At 38.3% G+C, this 16,188-nt stretch overlaps 1 non-coding gene across 1 annotated transcript; it reads right to left on the reverse strand.

Annotated features, from left to right (window-relative positions):
- Positions 1–5,941: 5,941 nt before the first annotated feature.
- Positions 5,942–6,105, reverse strand: LOC122807869. Its single transcript, XR_006365733.1, has one exon. It is a non-coding gene; the product is annotated as a U1 spliceosomal RNA (small nuclear RNA).
- Positions 6,106–16,188: the final 10,083 nt, after the last annotated feature.

A 16,188-nucleotide genomic window follows, 5' to 3' on the forward strand; every position in this document is an offset into this window, starting at 1 on the left:
GACCTGTCCAAGGCTTTTGACATGGTCAGCCACCAAATACTCATACAAATTCTTCAATCTATCTCACTTGACATTCTATCTATTAAATGGTTCAAGTCCTACTTAACTAACAGACATCAAGCTGTACTCTGGAACTCCACTCTATCGACCCATCTACCAGTTAACATCGGTGTCCCTCAGGGGTCCATACTGGGTCCTCTCCTGTTTTCTTTATTCATAAATGACCTCCACCAAGCAGTTCCCCTAGCTACATGTATACAATACACAGACGATTCCACACTTATTTGCTCAGCCACAACTGTATCAGAACTTCACTCTCTGACACAACACATATTTAACTCTGTTGAACAGTGGTTTACAGAACGATGTCTCCTACTTAACCCAAAATAAACTAAACTCCTCCTATTCACACCTACCAATAAATCCCCCCAAATAGACTTTACAATTTTATCTAAAAATGGCACACCTATATCCCAAGATCTTACTACCAAACTGCTAGGCATCACCATCGACAACAACCTTAGCTTCGACACCCATATCAGCAACACCTTGAAAACTATTAATGCAAAAATAGGCTCTCTTTACAGAATCAAACCCTACCTCACTCCAGCAACTAGAATAACCATTGCCCACTCCCACCTAATCTCTTCCCTTCTCTATGCCTCACCCATATTTACTAACCTGTCAAAACATAATCTTATGAAATTAGAAAACACCTACAATAGCATAGCCAGGTTTGCTACAGGTAACCCTTTCAGAACCCACCACTGTATTAATTTAAAACAACTAGGCTGGCTTGAATTTCAGCAGCAACTGAAAATTAATCAACTAACCATCGCCCATAAAATACTGTATCAACCTGTCAAAACATCTATTCTATCTACTCTAATTTACCCTTACCATAACCTGAAGTCTCTAAGATCTGCACACAAACCTCTTGTAAATATTGACAAAGCAAATAACAAGGCTGGAGATTCCCTCTTCTCCAATACTGTTAGAAAACACTGGAACCTACTTCCCTCTGAACTATCTACAATTCCCTCCACAACTCTATTTAAAAAGAAACTTAAGCTCTTCCTCAAAACAAAGTGGTTGTGCCCCTGTACTAATCCTGACTCACTATCTAGCTCCTGATACATGACTCAACCTTTACCTTTAGAACCCTGCATATACTTCATCCTAACATCTAATGATCTATTTCTCCATCATAGTATTAATTACCTCATAAAAAAAAAAAAAACTTTACTACTAGATGTATTACATGTACATTATGCTATTATTCTATTTGAATGTCTACTTGAAACTGTACTTCTACTAATCGATGTCAAATGTGCTGCAAGTATATACTTTAATAATATGTTAATAGATATTATCTTTATCTTTCTTCTCTTTTACTGTAAATGTATCTGCATTTTAAACATGTATTTCTTTGATGTGAATTTATTTTAACTGTTTGGAGCTTATCTCCCTGGGCCTCTACTGAAAATGGACATATATCCAGCTAGACTAGCCCGGTCAACAAATATAAAAATAAATAAATAAATAAATAAATAAATTAAGCCTGCCTGCTTGTCTTATTCTACCACAGCCCACACTTTTGGAAAGTGAGACTCATCCACATATGCAGCATATCAAGAGTGGACTTGGTGCCCCATGAAGAGCAAATTGTAACACAGTGTATGCTTAAACAGACAGTATGGTGTTACAAAGGCTGTTTTTTTCTTTGGCAGAGGAGGAAAGTGATATCTGCCAGTACCCTGTTATGAGGTCCAATGTTGTTAAGCCTCAGGCGTTTTGTAGGTTCTTGATCAACACATCAGTTTAGAGCATGGGTACGCTATCAAATTTTGAAATGCTGTTTCATTTCCTAAAGCTATTACAGAGTCTAGTAATTCGATCAAGATTGGAAGATGGACTACTGGCTACGTCTGCCACTCTGTGACTCTTCTATCATGCACAGCTTGAACATTGCTTGAACTCTTATTTTTGTGTTATTTTTGTGACTCTAGCACTCTAGAATGTCTTAGTCTAACCTACACTAGAGGTGTTATTTTGATATTATGTTCCACTAGGTTTGTTTTACCATTCATTTCTGAAAATGCTCCTTAAAATGTTAATAAAGAAAAAAATGATCAATTTCAACAATTGGCTAAGTTTCTGGTGTCATTCAAACGGGATCCAGTGTCTGTCTGCCTGAGATGACATGCTCGACAAGTCACGCTGCTTTGCTAGAGATGGCTTGCACCTGTCACCCTTAGGCTTTCGAATACTGACCAAGGCTCTTGCCACCCCCATATTGCCTTTTTTAGGCAAGGCTCAAAAGACAAACCCACCACCATAAATAACACGACTAACAAAACTCTGAGGGTAATGCTACTCAATGCCAGAAGTCTAAACCTCAGAATGCACGCACTCGAGGCACTCCTCAGTATGGAGAAAATCAATATATGTGCAGTAACAGAAACCTGGTTTAAGGCTCCAGAGAGCACCCCAGCACTACCAGACTACAACTCATACCATACATTTCGGTTACAGAACCCAGACTGAAATACAAAAGGTGGGGGTGTATCCATATTCATCAAGGATACCCACACCTCCAGGTTAGTGGCACAGCACGATGCTTCAGAGATTATCCACGTGCAACTAACAATGGGCAAAACTGCAATTCAAGTTGTAGCTTGCTACAGATCACCCACCATGTCCCAGGACCCCCATTCTGCATTTCTGGAAACACTGGGTAACATAAAGGTCCTACCAAACACCCTAATATTGGGTGATTTCAACTACCCAAACATTAACTGGTAGAACTACTCAAGTACTAACTCCCAACATTTCCTACAATTTATAAACTCAAACGCCCTGGAATAACTGGTTAACACTCCCACCAGAGGTGACAACATATTGGACCTTGTCATCACTGACATGGGCGACCAGTGTTCCACATCGAAGGTCAACACCTCGCTGGTTAGATCTGACCATAAACAAATCACTTTGGATATCCACATTCCACCCCCACTCCTGGACAAGGAAACCACCTTGAAAAATTTTCAAAAGCAAACTTCACATTACTTAAGACAGAGGTGGAAAGTTTCAAAGCCCCCATGCTAAAGGATAATGCTGTCCAAGCTGCAAAATCCTTTACTAATGCATTCTACGGGCACCTACAAGAATGCATGGATAGTGCTATCCCAAGCAAAACCAAGACTCACTCCTCCAAGAAAAGGAAACCAGTCTGGTGGACCCTTGCCATAAACAAGCTATACAATAGAAGGAGGAAACTAGTACAGAAAAGAGTAAAATCCCAAGAAGGGAAGACATCCCTGATCAGTATCAGCAAGAAACTACAATCCCTCATAAAATCGTCCAAGGTGAGCTTTGAAAGAAAATTTGCCAAGGACTCCAAAGATAACCACAAGGCATTCTTTAGCTATGTCAAGAATCAAAGTGACAATGCTCAGATCTGCTCGGAGTTAGTGCAGAATGACACAAAATACACTGAACCAACTGATATTGCCAACATCCTGGTAGACAGGTTCAGTGCAAACGTCACCCCCCTCTCACCACCAAAAGGGCCATAACCATACCAGAAGAGTGTAGAGCCCCTAAAATTACAGACACTCAGGTTACAATAGCCCTCTGCAAAGCCAAAAACACAGCATTAATGGGACCAGACTGTGTCCCAGGCTGTGCCCTACACGAGCTCAAAGATGAACTAACCCCTCACCTAAACACACTGTTCAAACTCAGCCTCTCCACAGGCTATGTACCCATAGAGTGGTGCACAGCAATGGTTATTACACTCCACAAAGGTGGAGCCACAACAGACCCTGGGAACTATCACCCTATAAGCCTGACTAGCTTGGTCTGCAAGGCTATGGAGCACATAATCATGGAACTCATTAACAGAGACATCGGGAACCTTCAAAAAAAGGACCCTACCCAGTTCGGCTTTGTTAAGGGCAGATCATGCCTCCTAAACCAGGTGGACTTCTTTGAGACAGTTACCAAGGCTATAGACGAGGGAAAGGTGGTACACACAGCCTACCTAGACCTCGCAAAGGCCTTCAACACCATTCCCCATTCTGGTATTATAGACAAGCTCACCAGCCTGAACATAAACCCTTATGTCACAAGATGGTTTGCCAACTGGCTCATGGAAAGAACCCATATGGTGAGAGTTGCAGGAGCTAGGTCTGACTCTAAACAGGTTACAAGTGGCATTCCCCAGGGCTCAGTCCTAGGACCCCTCCTGTTCGGCATATACTTCTCAGAGGTACAGACAAGCAGAGGAGGACTATGGCTGACCAAGTTCACAAGACGACTGCAAACTAGGGGCTATAATTGACTCACCGGCTGACACAGACATCCTCCAAAAGGGTCTCACTGAGACGGATACCTGGTGTCAAAATCATGGCCTCAAACTAAATGCCAAAAAGTGCATAGTTATTCCTTTTGGAAATAACAAAGTACCCACAAACTACCACATAGGTGGTAGTCCCCTAAATATGGAAAATGTAATAAGGGATCTGGGGACCCAAGTAGATAGTAATCTCTCCTTTGATAATCACATTGCCAAAGTGGTTAGAAAATCCTTCTATGTGGTCCACCTAATCAGAAAAGGGTTTGCATCCAGATCAAAAGAGGTCATTGTGCTCCTCTGCTCATCACTCATCAGACCCATCATAGAGTACAACGCCCCATAAGGGATGTACTTTACAAGACACCTGCAACAGCTGGAAAGACCACAGATGTATCTCACCAAGAGGATCACTGGCCTCAAACAGATGCCCTATTTAGCTCGACTGAAAAAACTCCAGCTGTACTCAGTTGCATACCGCCTGCTCAGAGGTGATCTCTGCCTGACATATAAGGCCATGTCCAACCCAGAATTGATGGACATGCTCCACCTAAAGAAAACCTTATCCCCTCGAGCCACATGCTCTAGGGATCTAAACCTCACCACAACAATAAATAGGACATGCTGGAGGGATAGATTCCTGTCCCAGAGACTTTCCATGCTTTGGAACAAGATTCCAATCTACATTAGGCAGAGCTTCTCACTAGCACTCTTCAAGAGAAACCTTGACGAGTGGATGGGAAACAGAAAGTTTACCTCGAGGATCACTTCAGTGGCTCTGCTGGACAAAGACACAGGGGAACTAATCTAAGGGGGGCAGCGAAAGCCAACACATTCTGGCTAGGCTTATAAATGCCTTCATGCAGATAGCCTTGTACCTACCTATGAACCTATGAACCTATAAAAATACTGCAAATGTCTGCTTTTGTACCTTTCGCAAGGATTTCATTGGAAATTTTAATTTATTTCCATTGTTTCAGTAGATTAATAAGTCAGACTTGCTCTCTTTCCTGGTTGACTAGTCTTGCTGCCCACTGCATTTTATTCTTTTACTCATCTCATACAGAACTAACAATTTGGCTAGAAATTTCATTTCTGTGGAGGGCATTTGCACTAATGACTCATCTCCTGTGTTAAATTCTCCATAGCAAGCATTCTTATTCTACATTTCTTGTTACTTTTCCTGGTCTGTCTGTCTTTATTTATTTATATTTGTATAAAATATATTTAATCTATACTGCAAACTAGTGCAGTATTCTATCACACGTATGCATGAAGTCTTCTTTAGGTTCACAGCTAATTACTAGGCTAGCTGCTCCTGTGAGCCATTTTAAACCTAGCCAATTTCCCTTCCTAAGGTGAGAGTCAAACCCTGTACCATATGACTGTGAGGCAAACATCTTAACCATTTTGCCAAACTGCGACCTCTCAGATCTGTTACTTACACTTACTTCACACACTACACTAATTTTACAGAGAATAACTTTCTCCATGAGATAACAAAGTTTGCTATATTTTATCACAATACTAATACAGATTGTCCAACCAATTTAAAGGACTTTCATCTAATTTTACAACAATTTTCAGGGAACAGCACGAATGCAGCTCTCCACAAACATAAATTATGCAGCTGACGTCCTCACGTTTAGGAGAATCATGGAGGTCAACCCCCACCGAAGAGCATTGAAAGAGCCTTACCCTAGGAAAATCACATTCATGAGTGTGGTATTTCCCCTGCAGGTAAGTATCTTTTTCTTCAGTTTCTTTAGCAAAGTTAAGCACTCCTATGGGATGCATGTCATGCAACATTTTAAATGGTAAGTCTAGAAGAAGCTTTTGACACCTCTCTTATAGCTAACAGTAAGTAGGGTTAAGAACTGGTCCTGGTTTTGCCATTTCTGTTAATAATTTTGCTTAGCATGGACATTATTATTTTATTAAACCTTTCCACTAATCAATCAGTCTGTGAATGGTACATACATATATACATACATACAGATACTTCAAGCATGGGCATTAATACCCTTTTAGCCTGCCAATAGACCAAAACACGTGCTACCATAATAAGTGTCCAGGCTGTCCTTAAAAATATCTTAACTAGTGCTTGCTTTAATGTAAAATGGTAGTCTGTTCCATGCATCAGCTGCTCTCTCAGAGAACCAATTAGTGCACTTCTCATTCCTATAGAATCTTCTACATAGATTGTCTGATGATTCTCTACTACTTTTTGATAACCCCAAACATTCCCAAAAGTAGCTGTCTCTTAATGCTCTGTATACCTGTATAAGATCTCCTCTTAGACATCTATAAGAGACACTGTATAAGTTCAGATATTTTAGTCTTCCATAATAACTTAAATTTTCATATCCTTGGATGCCCTTGGTATATTTCTGCTGTACTCTTTTCAGTTTACTAATGCTTGTTTTCTTATAAGATTTCCATATTGTTATTCCATAATCAAATTTGGGAGTAATGTAACTAAAAAACAATGACTTCATTTCTGAGTTCCTAGACTTTTAAATCTTTTTTATACAATCTATAGTTCTATAACTATCATTAACCAATTGGTTGAAATAATTAGAAAAACTCAAAGCTGGATCTACCCATATACCCAGGTCCTTAAATGAATTACAGTTTCAATCACTGTGTGCTATATTAAATATTCACCTTTTGTTTTATGTTCCCCAAATCCCATATGCTTAGTTTTTGATGTATTTATCAGCATATTATTCTCCTGTGTCCAAATGGTCAATTTAGTCGGGTCTATATCACATAGTCAAAGTTACGTAACTTCGAACACCTAATGGTCGAACCATTATGTTCGAAGTTACATAACATTGAGTACCTAAAAAAAAAACACAACAGACAACAAAAATAAACAGTTATAAGCAGAGGGACAAGCCCCCCCTGCACCCCCATACACCCACTACTTAAATATACCAACTCTGAGATCGCACCACATTGAAGTGAATGGAAACCTCTGTCTATGGAGATTTCCATTCACACGCTCAAACTTTTACAGATTCGAACATATGGTCTCAACTATATGTGGTTCGAACTTGTAAAGGTTCGATGACATGATAGGAACCCAATCTAGTCAAGTTCTTTTGCAGACACACCTTATCTGTAACACATGTAATCAGTTTACCCAATTTCAAGTCATCTGCATATAGACTGTAGAACACCTCAGATGATAAAGATATGTCTGAAAGATACAATCTAAATAAGTAAGGGCCTAGGACAGAGCCCCGTGGGACACCCTGACTGTAACCAAGAATTTCACTTGTCCAATTGCTATATGATACTTGACTTCCTATTTGTAAGCCATGCAGCTATCCATCTTAACAAGAGTACATTGATACCTAGTTGTTCAGTGTTTTGTGTATAACCCTGTCAAATGCTGAAGTTAAATCTATATAAATTTCATCACAGCACAATTTTTCATTCATAGCTGTTATTATATTGTTATAGGACATCATGTTAGAGGTGGTAATAGATCTACTTTCAACATATGCATGCTGATATATGGTTTCAAGTCCCAACATTTCCAATTCTTACAATAACTTATCCAATATTACCTTCTCCATTATTATTCCACAACATGAAAGTAGAATTAAGGGTCTGTATAACTCTGTTTTTGTCCGATTCCCCTTTCCCTTAAAGACGGGTTTAATAAGTGCATGTCTCCAAGCTTGAGGAATCTCCCCATATTTATATGACCTAGTAAATAATAGAAATAATAGTACTGTGAGTTCTTGTTAAGTGTTCTCAGGTCATTATTACTAATTCTGTCTCCTCCCTGTGATTTGTTTAGATCCAGTTTGTGCAGTTCTTTTTTAATATAATATAATTTGATTCCAATATCTGAGGCTACCTGGATGTCACTAGGACAACTTATCACCCCCGTTGTGGAGAGAAATTGCTTTACATAAGATTTTGTAAATATGTCTGTATTATGTTGTGTCTGAAAATACATTTTTGAATCTGCACAGTTTATCAATTTGTATTTCTTTACTTCTTTCACATCTTATGAATCTATAAAAAGGTTTCCTATTATGCTCAACATCTTTATATACATTTTCTTCAAATTTTTCTTGATCTTGTATCACATTATGCTTAATTTGTTTGCCCAGCTTGTTTATTTCAGTTTTCAAAGTTGTAGTTCAACCAATCTTCCATTTCTTATATTTTTGTTTCTCACCTTAATCAGGTTTCATGTTCTTATGGAAATATGTCCACCCAACATTGTATACTTAGATCCTGATGTTAAACTTTTTTTTTTTTGATTTTTTGCACTCAAAGAATATCTTCTTTCAAATCTTATCACATTCCATCTGTGTTTTTTTCTACTCACTGAACACATCACTCAAGTTAGTTTTACATAGTGACTGTTTTGTTTCTGTATAATCTGTAAATAATCTTGGCAGAATTATCTAGCAACAACTTAACCTTTATATCCCCATGATCACTGCTCATCAATGGTGGTAAAACTTGACTTGAAGTAACAGTAGTTTCTTTAGGAACACAAACAATGTCTAGTATGTTCTGCTCCCTGGTAGTTTTTTTTTTTACAATGAGAAGTAACTGTTGTTCCTGAACATATGTTGTGAATAATTTCCTTACTAATGTTGCAGAATCAATATTATTCCAGTCTGTTTCCGGTATGTTTAAGTCCCCAACTAATATTATTCTTTCCTCCTTTGTTTCATGCAACAAATGTATGAAGTCATCTAGGTCATCAGCACTTGACTTTGGTGATCTATAAACTCCCAACAATTGTTATATGTCCCAGGGTTGTCTTTATTGTCACAGTTACACAGTCTATAATATTGGTGTTATCATTGAACATGTTATAATCACAGGTGTCATAACTATCTTTAATCCCTGTCATAACACCTCCACCTGATTGTTTTGTTGGAATGTCTGTTGCAGTAAAAACTTTTATACCCTGAAAGAACTGGTTTCCAGTCATTGTTCTTTAACCATGTTTCACAAGCAGTAACAACATTAATCTTGCGAAAACAGCAAATTTTCGAATAAAATTTTTTTATTATTAATGCTCCTAGCATTAACAACCACTTGAGATGCATTAAATGTTGCTGTCTGTGAACTGTTAATTTTTTGATTGGGTAAAAATCCTGCATAGTGTTTGTCAGATATTGCAAAATGTCTGCTACAAAAGTTCTCTTCCTTGATCTTGATAAATGCATGCATCCTGGTAGAACACATATGCCCAAAACTAGGCTTGGATGCTCTACATGTTCCCATCTTTTAAAACGGGACATTTTTTCCATGTAGGTATTTACCCAAAAAATCTTTTCATTCTCGGTGATTTGACTATCCTTTCTATATGTGATTTCTGAAAATGCGTCCTAACACCAGTACAAGCTATACTATCTAAGAGGGCTGTAAGTCCCTACTAACAGTCAGAGAGTCTTCGTGGAACAGATTATTTGTACTGACATGAATAAAAATAGATCCATACTTAGTTACATTAAGGTGTATCAAGGCATGTCTCACATGTTCTACGTTTGCTCCTGGCAAGCATAACACTATTCGATGCTCATTATCTTCTCTGCAGATGTAAGCGTGAGTTCCTCTAATAACTGAATCTCCAGTTACAAGAACAGCTTTACTGACCAGATCTGAAGAATTTTCAACTTCTAATGCAGTAATATATACTGTATCAATTGATACAAAGGAATGATTGTCATCACCATTAGTCTTATTAATCTCACTGTTTTCATTGCATATTATATTTGCAATCATACAATTCTCATCCAGCTGGCTTTGTACATCCACAGCTTGAGCCATGTAGCCAATACCATCTAGCCAATATCTGTCTTTCTCTTCTTTTTACAGATATATCGGTTTCTTTTTCTTCATTGTTATTTTTGGTAAAGTTCTTCCTCTCTTTCTTTTTTTTTGTTTCCTTCTAAACACTATAAACCCTCAGATTGCTTAAATACTTGCACACAGAATTCCAAAGTTGTCAGGGATATCGTCTTTTTTCACAAGGGTTGAATGATCTTTACAGGCAATAGACACATAATTTCTTAAATGTGTTTTCTTTGCTCTTTGCCTAACATTATTTATCAGACCAGTCTAGTCATTAGTATATGTAACAACAGCTCTCCAAGCCATGCCAATTGCATGAGTGCAATCATCATCAGTAAGGCTAGATTTACTTCTAATAATGGCAAGCAAATCATCCAAATTTTGACATGAGGAACACAGATTACCAGTGTTAGCGTTACCTTTAAATATGCATCGCGTTTATTACACTGTACAAGATATTTGTGCTTTAGCAAATCATTAATGGCATACTTGTTTAAGGAATCCATGCCCAGCTTCAATTATAAAAGAAAAGAATAATCACAATCAGTAAATGCAGAATTCAAAGAGAACTTATATCGACTTCTATGAGAAAAATCCCACAAGCAATATACAACTAAATACTAAAGTAAGTGCAGAAAAGTTGTTCTGACCGTACAAGTTCTGAAAGTCTAGACAAAAGCTGTAATTCCTTTACATTGCACATTGTAGCTTCTGCTCACTATCACTCGTAGTGACACTTCTTTTTAACAGTAAAGATCAATAAATCACAAACCAAGGCAGGATTGTTTATATAAGCTCTGGATTGTCCTCTGCATTGTGTGAATTTATAGCTGACTAGGCCCCTTGGGATGGCTACACATTTCTTATCTAAAACCTGTCCCTTTCTAACAACCAATAGTGAAAATTAAAGATAAAACAACAAAATATAAATCAAAGTAAATCTTCTTGTCTACAAGCTACCCAATCCTTCCTACAAGCAGTGAAAAACAGTGGTAAAAAATAAAATATAAATACAGATAAAACTTCTCTTATCAGTCAACGCCACAGTAAATCACAAACCAAGATAGGATTGCTTAGATAAGCTCTGGATGGTAACTAATGTCTTTACTGTGTGACTTTAAAGCACACTGACCTTACTGATATTGATTCATCATTATCATCAACCCCATTTTCTCATATTCTATAGGGGGTTGGGGTGCCATGTCCACTATCACCATCTTACTTGATTCAATACCACTCTCCTACCTTTTTTCAGTTTCGTCTGACTGTCACAGGTCTCTTTCACACAATCCCTCCACCTCTTTTCTGGACTCTTTCTTTTCCTCTTACCTCCTTCCTGTCTGTCCCAAATCGTCTTCAGTATTTCTTTTCTGCTCTCCTGCACATTTGTCCAAACAACTGTAATCTATTCTCTTTGACCTTTACTAAAATTGGAGCTAATTGGACTTCTGCTCTGATTTCCTTATTTCTTTGTCTGTCCCACAGTGTGCATCCTATCATTTTGTCTGAGGGACTTCATCTCCATTGCCTCTTGTTTCCTCAACTGTTCTGTCTTTGCTGCCCAGGTTTCTGTACCATACAGAAGTACTGGTTACACCTCTGTTTTGTACACCTCCTTTTTAGCTTCTTTGGAATTCTTCATTCACACACACTACCCTTAACACTCTGTGCCAGTTGGCCATTTCCTCTGATAAACTTTGGCCTTCTCATTCAGACTTACTTTCTCCACAGCATACCTTTCCATATACTTGAAGCTGTTAACCTCCAGTCCAAAGATGCAAGGTCTGATTCCCTCGGCCTCCATTGCCTAACTGTGTCACGCTGAGCAAGTCACTTAACCAGACATTGCTCCCCGGCTGAGTGTGAAAAGATCCATGGAGGTCAGTGATCTACCCCAGAAAACAAATACAAATAAATAATTAAATATAGCTATTCCACTCTTTTCCTTTCTATCTCACTTTCCAGCTTCTTCTGATTTACCCCCTGTGTTGCCATTGCAACTGTCTTATCTGGACTCGGACTCTTCCTGTGTGCCTTAAATTTTGCATTTCTTTCCCCTATCATTTGCTGAAGGTCTTGTTCAAAGTCTGCCTGCAATTCTACATGATCTGCATATAGCAGCTTTGTTGATTGGTCCTTATTTTCATACTTGGCTTGGCCACATATCTGTTCTATAGTCCTCACACATGCTTTTTTTGAGATGCTGTCATTTTTCTTCAACTCCATTTATTTCTTCTTCTTCCTTAGATGCTTAACCACTGAGTACTTCCTTGAACTCCTGTACTTTCTCTACAGTCAAATTCCAGGTCTTCAGTGTAGTCTCTGTTGACTTTAAAGCCTTTTCTGACCCTTGCATGACCCTTGCATTAGGCTGATTGTGGGAACCACTGGTTTAATTATTTTACATTTGTTGACTGGGGAAGTCCAGCTGGGCACAAAGGCCTGTTTTCAGTGAAGGCCTAGGGGAAAAAGCTCCAGTATCTGCAGTGCAATCAAAATCCTTTAAGTTATCTAATGTCAACAGTGTCAGGCAGAATCCAATTAAAATAAATGTACATTGTCAATATATATATAAGCTGTTAACTATACACAAGGTTTCTTATGCTAATTATACTCTATATAGATATAGTTAAGTAAATAAATATGCATTAGGATAAATGTCCCATTACAGAGTACTGAGTTATTTACAAATGGCAGATTGCAAAATGTTTATTTAATTTTGAGATATAAATGAAATGAGTTAATAGAGGCATGGGTAGAAGGTAGGATGGATGAAGACAGAGTGATAGTTGATAACAGAGTAAGGAGAGTAGCTGTATAGTAGAGGAGCAGGAAAGTAAAGATGTTATGCATACTTCTCAACTGACCAGATTTTTTGCAGAATGTGCACATTTTTGCCTTGTGTTTTTGGTATTTTGTACATAAAATTTGTGATTTTTCTGGTAAATCACTGTGGATAGAAGTTACTAAATAATGACACACATTTGAGTTTCAGACTTCATATCATTCAGAAAAATGCATGCTAACACAACGCCTGCTATTCTAGCAATTTTCTAAGTTGATAAGAGCAGTATTTAAAATAGGTGCCTATTTTTTGGCCTTTGTCCCCCCATTATTTTAGGCTTTGTCCAGATTTCTTGAGCTAAGAGGTTGAGAGCTATGATCCTGGACATGTACAGCTACAGAGCAAGGATGCTGAGGTTAAGAGGTGTTCTATTATATATAGTTTGAATGTCTGTTGGTTTTCAGGAAGCCTGAGAGCATGTGGAAGGGCATTCCAGAGGGTAGCTATAGAATCTGAGAGTAAGGATGTTTCTGATACATTTTGGGCTTTTTTTGACAGAGAGGAGGAGTTTGTCTTTATGGCAAAGAGATGTGGGCTGACTGTTTCACTGCAGATGATATTGCAATCATTGATTCTGCCCCAATACCCTTCCCTTACTGAATGAAAGTCTACCTGAATTGCATGTTGTCCATTCTTGTATGTGATCTTGTAACTGTCTCTCATAGTAAACCATATGTTGACCACCAGCAAGCCATTTGCCTAAGAGAAGTCTAGAATGAACTTTTTCTTTTTTCTTTCTTTCTTTCTTTCTTTCTTTCTTTCTTTCTTTCTTTCTTTCTTTCTTTCTTTCTTTCATTTATTGACATTTCATTACTGGGAAAGTCTCACTGTGTAGGTGCCCATTTTCAATAGAGGGAGAAAATATCAAAAGTATCACAAAACCAATTTAAGAAAAGTAATGTTCCAATCTTCAAAAATAATACTGAGACATCTACAGTTTAAATGATTATATCAAATTAGACATAATGTGAAAACATTGTTTAAAAGTAGGTGTAACTTATATGACAATGATTTAATATTTAGAGAAAATTTAGCTAGTGTAGAGAAATTAAATGTAAGTTAGTGTAATACAAACAGGAATTGCAATGTGAAATGGGAAAACATGTTTATGGAATATTTAAATAGAGAATCAGGGAAGAGAAAATAATTGAAGTAACAAAGTGAGTGAAGAAGGGGATGAAAAGAGATGTAAGGTATGAATAGGTACTTGTTCATGGTTAGGGATATAATTTATCTTGGGGTTGAGCAAGAACAGAGACAGATTTTGGCTAGTAAGTATTTCAGAATGGTTTTAAATTATTGTAGGGAGGATATTGACATAATAGATAAAGGCAAGGAGTTCCATGTCTTAGTAAAATTGTATGAGTAAAGACTATGCCCAGTAGATTTAAAGGTTTTGTGGAAAGAGAGGAATTTTTGGTCATTGGATCATAATGATCAAGTGGGAGCATAGTTGTACAGAATTCCATTTCTGTTATCCCACCCTTCTGCACCCAGACTGTTCCCATATCCTCTTGTGTTCGTTCCTATATGTGCATTCAGGTCCCTATTATCGACATCAGTTCATGTTGTCCTACTTTGTCTAGTAAGTCCTGCTTTTGGTCATAGGGTGGGATTATGTAATTGGCCCCATTCTTACGCTGGAATCTGATTACAATCAGTCTATTACTAATTCTGATGACATCCTGTGTCATTTGAAGCCTCTCCCTCACCTCCATTCCCACACTATTTCTCATTTATCCTCCCTGAATAGTAGACTCTGGATCTCAAGATAAGAGGCTTTGCTGTACTGCCTTTCCATCTTATTTCCTGGACACAAAATGCCTAGCCTCCTCCTTACCATCATATTACCCACTTCCAAGCTGTGCCCTGTCAGGGAACCTATACTGAGTTTGGCAATCCTTAGTTCATGTTTAGCAAGTTGAATAGTTTTACATCAAGTTTTTGTTGAACAGATATCCGAGGTTACTCCCTCTGGGCAACTGGATACTATCTGGCCAGTAGCTTATTGACCCAGAGATACTGGGCTCAATGATGGATAGACCTCCTCCCACCATTAGCATGGATCTCTGGCTGGGTGTGTTACCTGCTTATCATTGGCAAACACTCATCCTTAGTTTTGGTGGTACTCATCATTGTGATGAAATCACTTAGAGTTAAATTTAGCACCATTGAGTGGCTAGCCCCTGACACAGTTCACTATGATTTATTTCTGACTATCTAGCAGATACTGCATACTACAGCTGATGCCCAAAGTAGGCACCATCTAGAGTCTGTGCTGTTGCCCACAACTCCATTCTTGGGTGATTTTGAGGTGGAAGCATCCAGCATTTCATTTTTTTTGGGGGGGGCCTCAAGACACAGAAATATCATGCAAACTACAGATAGGCATTGGCCAAAGATCAGGATTGAACCTTGTACTGTGTGCATGAGAAATGAGGGCTCTAACCATTATGCCAACTGTGTTAGAGACCTAACTGATACAGTACTCTTTCCATAAAACATAAAGGAGATGCCTTGATAATTAAGTATCTGTTTGCGGATACCTACCATGAAGATTAATAGAACCAACTCTCTGGTAATAGACTTGGCATTATCTTTAGATAATAGCACTGCTTCTGAAAACTTTGTATCATAGTTTATTACTCATTGTAAATACTGATATTCATTGCCAGATTTTACTAGTGGCTCCACTAAGACCATGGGAATACATTCAAATGGTATATCTGTTATAGGCCATGGGATCAATGGACAGTAAATCCAGAATAAGTACAGCATGATGGAGGGATAGGATTATAATTCAGAGCCTCCAAATCCTCTGAATTAACTTTCCCTGCATGTTAAGCAGTATGACTCACTATTTTCCTTTGTTGTTCATCTGTCATTGTCGACGATGACCAAGGACATCACATCAAGGAGGTTGACTGAGTACGGTGGGTCTGGCTTAGGCTGATCAGTCCTATGCAGGCTCAGAAAGCTCTGCCGCATGTCGGGCACAAGTGGTCATTTAGGTTGGTTGGCAAAGACTTGGCTGTGGATGTACGCAGCTCATGCTTCCTCTGTGCCTCTGCGGTCCTGCTCTGCTCATAGGAGGTAGCGCCTTTACTGATGCAGCTTTGCAAGGTGAGGCAGTCTTGCGCTAGGGTTT

The sequence above is a fragment of the Protopterus annectens genome, chromosome 7.part1 (assembly GCF_019279795.1).
Source record: "Protopterus annectens isolate FY-2018-M chromosome 7.part1, PAN1.0, whole genome shotgun sequence".
NCBI classification, from domain to species: Eukaryota; Metazoa; Chordata; order Ceratodontiformes; family Protopteridae; genus Protopterus; species Protopterus annectens.